Here is a 13,237-nt window from a genome sequence, read left to right as displayed (position 1 = left end):
ATTGCTTAACAGGCTCTAGGGGAAAAAAATCTCCCAAACTCAAAAGGTGCGGCTTCATTGAATGATCACGACTTCAAATTTTCTTCTGCTGGCCAGATGTAATTTTGTTCTGGGACAAATTCAAGACACTGTTCAGGCTTTTCACTAAATACAACTTCACTAAATGCATCTTGTAGTTAATTCTGAGCCGCTACATATCTTAATCTCCTCAAATGCACAATAACCCACTAAGTTTATATGTTTATAACATACATAATTTAAACTTTAAATGAGCCAGTTGCTAGCTTTATACGACAAGACAAGGCCACTATTATGCTAATCATCGCCACTAAAACTGTACTCAGTTTTTGTTATTTCAACATTATCAGCAGCTGTCTTCTTGCTTACTCATAAACATTAAGTCAGTAGCACTAAAAACACACTTTTGTGAGCAGTGAAAAAAATTTTTTCACTCAAGAACTACATTTCTGTGCTAATTTTTAAAGCCTTTTCCCTGCCTTTCCCATTAAATCTTTTACCAACTTTTGATTATCATTTTAATTTCAGGAATCTTTCTTTGGTCACTGGATTTATATACAAAATTTTTCGAGAAGTTTACATCTTTCTTCTTTTACCTGACACAAAGTAACGCCACCAGGAAAATTAAGTTCCGAGAAGTAACACACAGCAGCAGATTTCTACTTTATTAAAAACAGGAAATGTAATCAATTCAGCAACAACTACTCAATTGGAACAACCTGAAAGTTAAAAGACATAGCAGGAATGAACTACACTTTGTTTTGAAGAGTTTCAAGGTTAAAAACCACCGCATCTCTGAGGTTTTTGTTTGTTTTCGAAGGGAGATGAAAAGCTAACACTAAGAGAAAAGGGGTCAAGGCCTATGGTTAGGACAAGGGATAAAGCAAACATGCACTCAACGGGAAAGTTGATTGTATTCTCTAGTGCTTGTTTACTGTCTGGTGGGAAGTTTTTCAACACACGGGGCAACTATCAACAGAGCACAGACAAACAGAGGCAAAAACAAGGGTTCTCCCAGTATAGGGAGGAGAGGTTCTCAAGATGTTCTGAATTCAGCAGAGCAGAAACGCCTGGAAGCCAAGTGACCAAATACCGACCTAACTTAGAGACCCGGGTAGCCGGCGAGGAAGACGAAGGAACCTGGACTCCACCCTCGCCGCTCGGGCCCCGAGTGGCAACTCGGCTGGGCAACGTGACTCAGGAAAGCACGGGGCGGGCAGCGGCCTAGCGCGGCAGCCTCCGCGGACCTCCGGGGCCTGCCTTCCCCGTCTTACCTGAAGGCAGGAGGGGCGGGAGGCTACGGTCTGGACTCTTGTCCGCCGGCAGCGGTGACGCAGAGGCAGCGGCAGCGGCAGCGGCGGCGGTGACAGCGGCAGCAGCAGCTCAGACTCGGCCAGGCTCTGGCTCCGCGAACCGGCGATGAATCAGCCCGATTCCATTCAAAAGAGTCGCCCAGGCCTCCGCCGCGAAGCACTTCCGGGTTCACTGCTCTGCTTCGGCTTCCGTTCCCCTGACGGCCAATTGGAGACGACCTGGGAGACAGGCGGGCGTCCCAGGAGGAGCGCCCCGGGCGGACGTCGCGGGCCGCCGACTCCTCCAGTCTCGGCTTGGAGGGTGGGGCGGAAATTAGCGCCAGGACCGCTCCCGCCCTTCCGACGTCCTCCCTTTCTGCCCCCGCCTTTTCCTCCACACTTCTGGGCGCGGAGGTCTGGGGCGCCGGCCTGCGCAGCCCGGGAGGGGCCTGACTGTTCAGTGGAATGCCAGGAGTGAGAAGACTGGAACCCCTTTTCGTTTTGGTATTCACCGCGGCCCTACTTAAAAACTAAAAAGTTCACTTAAACTAAACTTAACTTCATCATCTGAGAAGCAGAAGAGAAAAGGGAGGGATGTGAAAAGAGGGGAAATCTGTCGGATGCTCTTTTCCACAGTGCAGTCTACCCACCTTCTCGTCTTTACCGCTTTGCAAAGTCTGGATTTCAAGGAAAACAACGTTTGCCAAACGGTAAAACCGTCTATTTTATGTCCAAGGGAGCAAAATCGCCCAAGAAATAACTTACTGTTGTCAAGTTTATATCACATCTTCATAAGGCTCTGTTTAGGGCAGCACGTTTACTGAGTTCATCCACTTTGTCAGTATGTTTCAAATAACTAGCATCTTTAAAGCATTCCTAAATCAAGAATGGTGAGGAATTTACTGGATGGAGGGAAAGGACGGATTGCAGCATCTGAATCCAAAGCTATTTGAGTGACACAATTACATAGAATTTCCTATTGAAAGATACCACTCTAAATACATACATACATACATATATATATGTTATTTTAATAATAGGTAATATTAATTGTATTTGGATCCATGTCTTTGTTTCCCCTCAGACTTGTGCCTCTTTTTTTGTAGATATTCGCATCCTCCTCCAACTAGTTTCTCTAATCAGACCTGAAAGTAGACCCTTCCCTCTGATTCACCTGTTCCCACTGGCCTCCCAGTTAAACACCCTGGAGATAATGAAAGGTCTAATCTGTAAAATAGCTTTTGCACTCCCCTTTCTCCACTCACTCTACACCAACCTTAATTCAAGCCTTCCTTGCTCTTTTCCTAGAATACTGCAATTACCTCCTTGATCTCCCTACCTCCAGTCTGTCGCCCTTAATCCATTCTCCACTTCATTGGTAAAGGGCTTTTTTCTGCTGTACAAATACAGTCATGCCTCTTCTTTACTTAAAATTTCACACATGGCTTTCCCTAATATCCATTACAAAGGTAAAAAATCCCTCAAGTTTGTTTGTAGCACACTTGCTCTAGCCATACTAAAGTATTTAACTGGGATATGAGATGTCCATAGGGACTTAAAAAACTCTGACATATTTCTAGGAATCTGAAAGGTAGCTGCATGTTTAGGATTGTGTGAATGCCTAGGGCTGTGTGGATGCTCAGCTCTCACCCCTGGCTAACCTTGAGGCACTACACAAGAAAGAAGTGTAAAGATAAAGTTGTAAATTCCCTGACTGATTGTCAAAGCTATACCAGTCATCAGATGACCGCTAAGCTGAGCAAAGACACCAGTGGTCATTCACAACAAAGAATACAGACTTTAAAGAATAAATTCAGAAAAGTCACTAAACCAACAACTACTACACAAAAACAGCAAAAACTCTGGGGGGGGGGGGGGGGATGGTAGAATCTTGATTTCTGGAGTGGTCACATTAACTGATTCAAGATGTCCAGTTTTCAAAATAAAAAATTTAAAAAGGATGATACATGCGAGAAATAAGAACGTATGGCTCACACACAGAAAACAAAACAAAACAATCAATAGAAACTATTTCTGAGGAAGCCTATATGTTAGGCTTCCTATGTAAAGATTTTAAGATGTTTTAAATATGTTCACAGAGCTGAAAGGACTCATGTCTAAAGAACTAGAGGAAAGTATGAGAAGAATGTTTCACCAAATAGATAATATTAATAAGAAATTGTTTTAAAAAAATTCTGGAGTTGAAAAGTATAATAACTGAGGTGAAAAATTCGTTAGAGGGACTCAACAAAAGATTTGAGTTAGTGGAAGAAAGAAAGAACAAATTTGAATATAGGTCAGTTGAGTTTATCCAGTCTGGGTAACAAATAGAAAAGAGGCTAAAGATATATGAACAGAGCCTCAGAGGACTGTCAGCACAATCAAGCATACTATATGTAATGGGAATCCTAGAAAGAGAAAAGAAGTAAAAAAGAGAAGAAATAATATTTGAAGAAATAATGGTAATAAAATCCTCAAATTTGATGAGAAACATTAATCTACACATCCAAGAAGCTTAACAAACTCCAAATGCAGTAAAATCAAAGGAGTTCACACCTGGACACATTATAATCAACCTTTTGAAATCCAAAGTCAAGGAGAGAATCTTGAAAGTGTCAAGAGAGAAGCCACTCATTACATAATCCTCAATAAGATTCACAACCAAAGCTATGGAAGCAGAAAACAGCAGGATGACATACTCAAAATGCTGGAAGAAACCGTCAACCAAGAATTCTGTATTTGGAAAAGTGTCCTTCAAAAATGAAGGAGAATTTAATATGTTCCCAAAAATATGTGTATTAACAAAAATAAAGAGAATTTGTCTCTAGGAAACTGGCCATAGAAGAAAAACTAAAGAGAGTCCTTCCCACTGAAATGAAGAGACTAGACATCTCAAATCTACATGAAGGAATAAAGGACTTATAAAAGATAACTATATAAGTAATTATAAAAGACAGTATACATGTATTTTTTTGTTTATAATTCTCTTTTCTCCTATTTGATTTAAAAGACAATTGCATAAAGCAATAATTATACATCTGTGTTGATAGGTATATTATGTATAAAGATATAATTTGTATCACAATTATAGCACGAGGAAGAGGGAGGGAATAAAGCTATATAGTAGCAAAGTTATTGGATACTATTGAAATTAAATCACTATTAATCCAAGCTATATTGTTATTACTTGGTAAGTAATCCCCAGGGCAACCACTAAGAAAATACTCAAAAAATATATAATAAAAGAAATGACAAAGGAATTATGATGGTACACTAGAAAATATAATACGTATTTAAGACAAAAGGCAGAAGTAATGGAGGAGAGAACAGAAAAACATGACATTTAGAAAACAAATAGCAAAATGGTAGGTGTAAATATTGTATCAATAATTATGTTAAATGTAAATGGATTAAATATTCCAATTAAAAGGCAGAATAGGGTTAAAAATACCCAATTCTATGCAGTCCACAATAGATGCATTTTAGATTTGAAGACACAAGTATGTTGAAACTAAAAGGATGAAAAAAGTATATATCATGCAAACAGTAACAGGAAATTGTTCTGGCATTTTTAAAATAAAGTTAAAAATACAATTACCATTTGACCTAGCAACTCCACTTTACATATTTACCAAAAGTAAATAAAAACATAATTCCACACCAAGACTTAAATATGATAACATTCATAGCAGTTTTATTTATAATAACTCCAAAGTAAAAATAATCCAGATGTTTCCAAACTGATAAATGAATAAAGTGTGGTATGTCCTTACAGTGCAATAATGCTCAGCAATAAAAAGGAAACTACTTATATATGCAACAATATGGATGACTTTCAAAAACATGCTGATGAAAAGAAGTGAGACACAAAAGAGTACATACTGTATATACTATTTTAATAAAACTAAACAAATGGAATCAAATGTATAGTGACAGAAAGCATATCAGTAATTATCCTGGAGGTTCAGAGTGGAGTTAGTGGGGAGGACTGACTGCATGGGGTGTGAAAGAACTATTTGGGTTGTTGGAAATGTTCTCTTTATTGTGGTAGCAGTTTATCAAAACTCATCAAACTGTACGCTTAAAATAGGTACATTTTATTATATATAATTTATACTACAACATAAAGTTGATTTAAAAGAAGGAAAAAAATTCTCAGATTTGTTAGTTTATCCCTTTTCCTTAGTCATACCAAAGCATGATGCCTGTCTGCAATGTCCTTTCTTCCATCTCCTATCACCACACTTCACCCCAACTTTTTGGAGCATGCTCAGTTAAAGCTGGTCATGTTGCTTACTCTGCAGTCCTACTCTATCCTTGTTTTACTTATCTGTCTTCACATCTATACTTTCAGATTCTTGAAAGCAGTGGGTATGGACTAGCCATGTAGGTACTAAAAACTGTTGTTGAATATTGGAGTGATATTTGTCTAAATACTTTGCTTGCTAAGAATACTCAAAGGGATCAGAAACATTAAAAATCTGGATACAGCCCTTCTTGAAATAATCAATTCTTTAAAAATAAATAAACAACCAAATTTATGGAATTTAGGTCACATATGTGATAAGAATATTACATCTAATGCTTAAAGCATTAATTGTTTGAGTTAGTTCCAATCCAGCCTTGGAGAACATTATATGCACAGAATTGTGACTTGTTTAATATGTTTCATAAAATTATAAATTGCCAAAAGTTCACATTATTACATATATACTGTACATATGTCAGAGAGAAACTTTCCTGCTTACTTGGTATCTTCTGAACCTGACACGTTTGTCAAATGAATGAATAACTGGCTAGTAGCATTACTACAAACCTATTCAAAATGCATCAACCTTATTATAAAAATGTCTTCATATTTGTAAAGAGCACTATGTGCATATACACATAACTTCTTTCATATACGAAGTCTGAATATGTGTCTAACAAGGAATTGCAACAGTAAATTTTCAGATAGCCTAACTTTACAATTATGAATATTAGAAAACAGTTATTGCTATTTGAATTTTATAGAAATATTTGGAAAGAATTTAAGAAACACATTGTTTTCTGTTCAAAATTCAAAACCAATTTAAATTGTTACACCTAATTATAATTTTTGAATTATGCAGTTTTTGAATGTTATAAATAAATATAGGTCTTGCACAAGAAAAAGGAAAAATAAGAAAATATTTACTTTTTAAAGTATAGTGATTGAATTTAATGTATAAAGCCAATAGAATAATTGTTACTTCTGCCAGATGGTATTTTACATTTTGATAAAAAGATATAGTCTTAATCATATATGTCAAGAAAAAGCGACCATATGTTGTTAAACACTTCCAATTTGTCATTTAATTTAAAAGGCACTACTGATACTGCCATAAATTTTTTTGGTGATGTGGCCTAAGTATCCTTGGTGTCAATAAAATTTAATCTTCTCAAGTAATTTCTTTATTGCTCTTTGACTGTTTGAACAAATAATTCAACAAAGAATTTTTTTAGCATCCACAAAGAAAAGATGCCATAAAGAGTATAAATCAGAATCCAGAGTCTATATTCAAGTTACTACTGGGTGAAAAAGCATAATCTGTTTTCAAGAAGTCTCTTAAATTTAATTTATTATATTCTAGCAAAGTAAATAAAATATACAGAGTAACTCAAATAATTCCAAATTGATGTGCCTTAAGTTCAGAAACCCAGTGTGTTTTTAAGATAAAATAAAAGGGTGATTATTTATATTACAAAATAATTTGTACAATACCAAAGGGTTTCTAGTGAAAGAAACCATATGGAAGACACAGAAAATAGCATTCAATCTATAATGAAAAAAAGGAAATTGATATTAGATGATTATTAAAGGTTTTATATGCCTTTGTTTCCTCTGCCTTTTGAATCGGGAATTTGTTGGTCTGTTTTCTTCTAACATTCTCCTCTCATTTCTCTTTTCATTCTACAGGGCTCTATGTATGATTTTACTCAGGCTGAAAGTTTGAATTACCATGTACATTCTAAAGACTTGCAAATTTCTATTGTCTGTACATATCTCTTCTCCATTGTTGTCAGACTCCAATGTTGTTAACCATACTCCAGTTGATGGACATTTGAGTGGTTTCCAGTTTATTGTTTTCAGTTTTTTGCTATTATGAACAACAGTGCTATAGACATTCTATGTGTTCCCTGGTCTACCTGACCAAGAGATTCTCAAGAGTATATACCTCAAGAGTATATGCCTACAATGGTTCTAAGGCATGCATGTTGTCAATTTTACTTGATACTACCAAACTGTAACCCTATATAATGTTCAAACTTTCTCATTGCTCTGCATCATCACTAACACTTAATTTTGTTGGACTTCTTAGTTTTTGCTAATCTAATGGGAATTAAATGGTAGATAATTTTGCTTTAATTTGCATGTTCCTGATTACTATTAAGGTTGAACATCTTTCAAATGTTTGTTGGCCATTTATATTTACTCTTTTCTGAAATGACAATTCATGACTTTGGCACATTCTTTACTATGGTGGTGGTGGTGGTTGTTGTTGTTGTTGTTGTTGTTGTTGTTGTTGTTGTTGTTATGCATGCTTTGAAACTCTTCATTTTGCACTTCAGTAAAATGAAACCCAAAGAGGATACCTTGCATGGGAAAGGTCATGTACCTAGTTAGTAGCAGAGTGAAAATTCATAGTAACCAGTGATATTTTTTTGGTGGAAAAGCAACTTATGTGCAACTAATGTCATTTCCTTCTATGTTATTATTTTATTTTTCTAAAGTGGAAAGAAACATGTGTAATGTTAGATTTCTATGACACTTTAGACTGCATGCAACTACCTTCTTTCTCAGCCAGGCAGATATTTGGGTTTAGCAGTCCACTGAGATTGGAATGCTGCTCCAAAGGGACTACATCCAGTAGTGAACCTTGAGAAGTCATAGGTTTGTTTATTATATTTGCAAATAACAGAGGAAATTGGTTAACTATCTTGGAACTCAAATTTCAGGAATAGAGTGAGGGAAGTGCGTAGTGTAATGAAGATCCCCAGATAAGTCTAATCTTTCTACTCATTGTGATCTATCTACTCATTGTCTAACGTAATTGAGAGGCAAAATAAAAACACAAAGTATTTCTCATTGTTTATGATGGATACCACAAGATGATTTTAGCTAGTCCGTGGACATTTTTTACATTAATGGATATATACTTATTTTGACGTATGCTAGAAAACCATAAAGAGCATATCAGACCTGTGATTTAGCAGCTATTAGTGGCTTAAGACAACATTCAGTTCTTTTAAAGGCATATATTTAAAGAAAAATATTAAGTAAACAATAACACAAATAGTAAATGGGTGGGAAAAATTGTGAAAATGGCATGTAAATGGCCAAAATTTGGAAAACACTGGACAATTATTTTGATTATGGATAATTCCAGGTTTATAAATTGACTCCATTATGTCCCGTGTGTGGGAACTTGGGAAGTTGTTTACTTTCCTTGGCTGTACTGATTAGTATATTAATTGGCTTTAGCAAAAACCAACGTAGTAATGGCTTAAACAAGTTGTTACACTCCTCTCTATCTCACATGAAGATCAAGGTGGTGAGGGGGTCAGAGTGGCACTGCTGCATGAGGTTATCAGAAGCCTCAGGTCCTTCTATCTAGCTGTGCCATCATCCATTTACACTACAGTGTGTGGGAAGGGGAAAAGAGGAATTATGGGGCAAGCAGCTTTCTGTTAAGAGCATGAACTAGAACTTATGCATATCACTTTTGCTTACATTCTAATGGCTAACTGCAAAGGAGACTGTCATCTCTAGTGGGAAGGAAGGAAATAATGGAACTTAAGACAATGGACATTAAACAAAAAAAGACAGTGAACCCTGAGGGTGGAAAACAAATGAAGGGAGCCCCGTAGTTCCCCAAATTGTCCCAATTTACTGCCTGGAGAAAATTTCCAAACCTGAGCACAGGAAGGGAGAACTTAGGCAGAACCCAAAGTCTACCCAAACTGAGGAAACAGAGGTGCAAGTCTGGGGAAGCCAGGCTGCTAGAATTCATAGGGCAGGGTACCAAGGAGGAGAGAGATGCTCAGGGAGAACACCAGACATCTGCTGAGAGACCTCCTTGAATATTCAGCTGAGTGATGATCAGTTTGTGTGTATAGCTGGGGAAAGAACCATGTGAAAGGATTAAAAGGAATAGTGACTGGTTTGTAAGGACCAGGAAAAATACCTGTTCCCGACAGCTAGACTTGGAGGAAAAAAACCTCATAATTGGAGCAGCATCGTAAGAGCGCCAAGAATGGTATGCTTCAGTAGTGGGGAATAATTAATCCTAGACTACATCCAGGTCTGGTCCTGCTTTAAAACCGTAAAAGCAGGACCCCAAAGAATCAAGGTATTTCTAAGTAACTGAACCAGATTCAATAGTAGGGTATCAGTGCTCTCCAAGCTGATTCTAATATTCATATGGAAATGCAGAGGACTTAAAATAAGTGAAACAACTCTGAGAAAAATAAAGTTAAAGGACTTACACTACCTGACTCCAAGACTTATTATACAGTTACAATAATCCAGACTGTGGTATTTGACAGTTTTGGAATCTAATCCCAGTTCCATCTCTTTCTTACTCTGGGCAAGTCACCTAATCATCATAAGCTTCAGTTTTCTTATCTGTAAAATGAAAATATTAAAAACTGCATAGGATTATGTGACTAAATGAAATAGTGTATATAAAGCACTTAGCACAGCATGGGACCTGTGTAAAGAACGACGGCTTTTATGATCCACTCAACCCCAGGCTCTGTAAGGCAGGGACTGTACCTGTCTTGATTATCACTGTATCCTTAGGGCCTTAGAAGGAAAGTGAGGTTCAACTATCTCAAAGACTTAACAAGAAATCAGTTAACCGTATAGTTAAAGAACTTAAGGTAGTGTCTACGAGGTCAACACTATCACTTTTCAAATGGTGAATATGAAATTTAGAGAACCCAGGTTTCAAGCCCAGGTCATTCTTATCTGGTGATTCACACCTTCTCCCTTATTCTCAAATACTTTGGCTTTAGAATACCTTAATGTTTATTTATGTAGGATTTTAAAAGCAGCTTTGTAACATTTTGGTTAGGATAGTTATTAGAATTAAGAATATTCAGCTTGAAAAATATGAATAACCAAAGAGTATAGTGTGATAGGTAGAATTTTCCAACAATTTAAACTTTACTTCTAGTAATCCCAAATTAGAGGCATAGATAGTAATATTAAATTACAAGAAAAGGCTCTAGTTTCCGAATAGCATATTTAGAATAGCCATGGTGGCCTATAAGTTGAAGTGTAAACAAATGCTATTATTTTTAAATTTAGCATGATACTGAGTCATTTTGCATAGAATTTAGTTTATAAGACTTCAAATGTAAATATTTAATGACCGCTATTTCACATCTCCAGAATCTACCCCTTTACTTTACAGTTAAAAAAAAAAAAAGAATCCTGCTTGTCATACTTCAAATCCCAACACAAATGCCCCAAGCAGTTCCTTAAAACTGCTATCCAAACCACCTGATCCCTTTTTAGTGGTTTTACATAGTTCTGAGTCAGTTTTTAAATTTTTCTCATTGTTTTTCACTTCAAAATATGCATGTCCTCTTTGGTGTTATTAATGTTGTATAAATACTCCCAATTTTGACTTTTTTCAGTGACATTGTAACTGGCATGCAATGTGATTCTCCCAGTATACTCAGGAGAAAAATGACTGATAATTCACAATTAAAGGCTCATTATGCATTATGGCTGACAAATAATATTATTGGAATCTAAAAAAGTCTAGTTTCCATTTTGGTGGATTAAACTCCATTATAGTCTCTCTAATCATCCCCCAAAAGCTGCCCCTTTCCATACAGTGTTCTACTTCTGGCCATTTTCATGGGCACATTCAGTGCTTAGGGTGTATTTCTCTTCCCTTACATCTACCTAAGATTGTGAAGCTCATCAAAATCTCCATCTTTTTCATTTGCATACTTCTTAAAATCCTCCATTCTTATTCTAATGAGCATGTACAGGAAGTAATTTCTTCCTATTTTTGGCATTGAGTAGGCCCCTTTAAGTCCTATATCTAGCTTTTATCACCACGTTTTAAGAAAAAGAACAAACAACAATAATTGTTGTAATAATAGAAAGCATGAATAAAGATGAGAGTAATTTGGGGATTTTAACCTAGAAAATAAAACTAAAGGACGAATTCAATTAAATGCTAAGTTATATCAAGAAAAATATTGAATGTTCTCTATTCCATATGAGACATAGAATGACAATTTTGAAAAACTTTAGCTATAAACAAAGAAGGTCTTATCAACTGTAAAAATAGTATCAAGTATTTTAGTTTTTAAGAGCTTTAAAATAAGATGCACAGGGAGGTACCCAACTTTTTGAATAATAATGTCCTATCTTCCATTTACTACTTGAAGAGTTTGTAGATGAAAGAAACTAAAACTAAAATCCTAAAATTGTTAGGGTACAAAAGAAAGTAGAAGAGTGAAGACCTAATGGCTTAGTATCTCTAGATTATAACCTTTTTCAAACTCGTGTAAGGGACCATTTGGTGACACTATTTATGTGTATTCTTGCTTAAGGCAATTGGCTGTATCAGATCACTACTAAAGATTCTTAGTGAACTTTTTTTTTTTTAATTCTGGGATTCAAAGAAGTATAGTACTGTCATTTATTATTTGTTTCAATATGCAGAATACTGTTTGCATAAAATTGTATTCTCAAGAAGTAGAATAAAATATTTTTCTTAATGTTATAAAATCCCAAAACTGACACTTAGCTCCTATTTTAAGAGTAAAAATATTAGTGATTCATTATGTAAGACATAGGTCTTACAGAAAGCTCTGAACCTTTTATAAAATAAACTTGATCCACTTATAAATATGAGAATTAAATCAGAATGTGTTAAGTATCAGAAAATGTTGCTCCATTTAAACTTCAAAAGCTTTCTTAGCCTCTAATGAGGTAGATTAAACAAGAGCATCTTTGTTGGATGATATTAATTGGGTCTCTAAAGAGTCCTATTATTAGAGTATAACTATTTTTGCAATGAACATATTTGATTTGTAGATTAGTTTACTCTAAAACCTGTTAATCTTTATATTAGTTTTCTTAGCATTTTGTGATAACTTTCTATAATTATTGTGTATTTAATAAATTAAGCAATAACCTTAATGCTTTAAAATGTTAGTGTAATAGATGAATTTCAAACAATTTGAGTGAAAATGAGCTCATTCATGGAGAGAATTTAATATTCATTCATAAAATGACAAGTTCTTTACAGGTAGATAGTAACATTTTAAATAAATCTCAGCCATTGAGTGAAGGGTTCCAAAAATGGTAATTCTAAGAGTACAAATAATTTAATTAAGAATTAAATAAAGGCTGATTATTTTTCCTTACCAAGAGATAATTTTTTTATTTTATGTTTCAAAACATGATTGGACTTACATTAATGCTTACCAGAGCAACTGAACTATTAATCATTCTGACCAAAAAAAATTTGAAAATCTCACATGCAACACAACATCAAATCATATATATATATATATATATATAATATATATACACACACACATATATACACATGTATATTCTATTTTGTACATATTTATTTGAAGTAACTTTATGAGACCAGCATGCAAAAATGCTCATTGGATTTGTAATACTAACCATGGTATCTGTGCTATGGAATTGCCTTGAATGACATCACTTTATAATGCAATACTTTGGAAATTGAGCATTATGCCAAATTTCATTAGGTTGTAAATGTTTCTAATGAATTTTTAATTGTTGGAGGAATTTCAAAATAGCTCTAAAAGAAACATGCACATTGTATATGTCTTTGAAAGGTCTATTCAGTTTTTCTCTAACCTGCATATGTTTGGACTGTACAGTGCCAATAAGTAAT

The 13,237-nt window shown here is 35.2% G+C and overlaps 1 protein-coding gene across 2 annotated transcripts in view; it reads right to left on the bottom strand.

The window, feature by feature from the left end:
• PSMD14 (proteasome 26S subunit, non-ATPase 14) overlaps positions 1-1,499 on the bottom strand; it is an 85,945-nt gene extending 84,446 nt beyond the window's left edge. Inside the window, exon 1 of one of the 2 annotated variants that reach the window (XM_031451538.2) lies at positions 1,293-1,499. The gene's annotated coding sequence lies outside the window, so the exon portion shown is untranslated. The remainder of the gene's footprint in view (positions 1-1,292) is intronic. The other variant, XM_010985579.3, reaches the window with a different exon arrangement.
• Positions 1,500-13,237: the final 11,738 nt, after the last annotated feature.

The sequence above is a fragment of the Camelus dromedarius genome, chromosome 4, assembly GCF_036321535.1.
Source record: "Camelus dromedarius isolate mCamDro1 chromosome 4, mCamDro1.pat, whole genome shotgun sequence".
Classification (NCBI taxonomy): domain Eukaryota; kingdom Metazoa; phylum Chordata; class Mammalia; order Artiodactyla; family Camelidae; genus Camelus; species Camelus dromedarius.
Note: the sequence above shows the minus strand (reverse complement) of the source record. Positions and strands in the feature narration are given on the sequence as shown.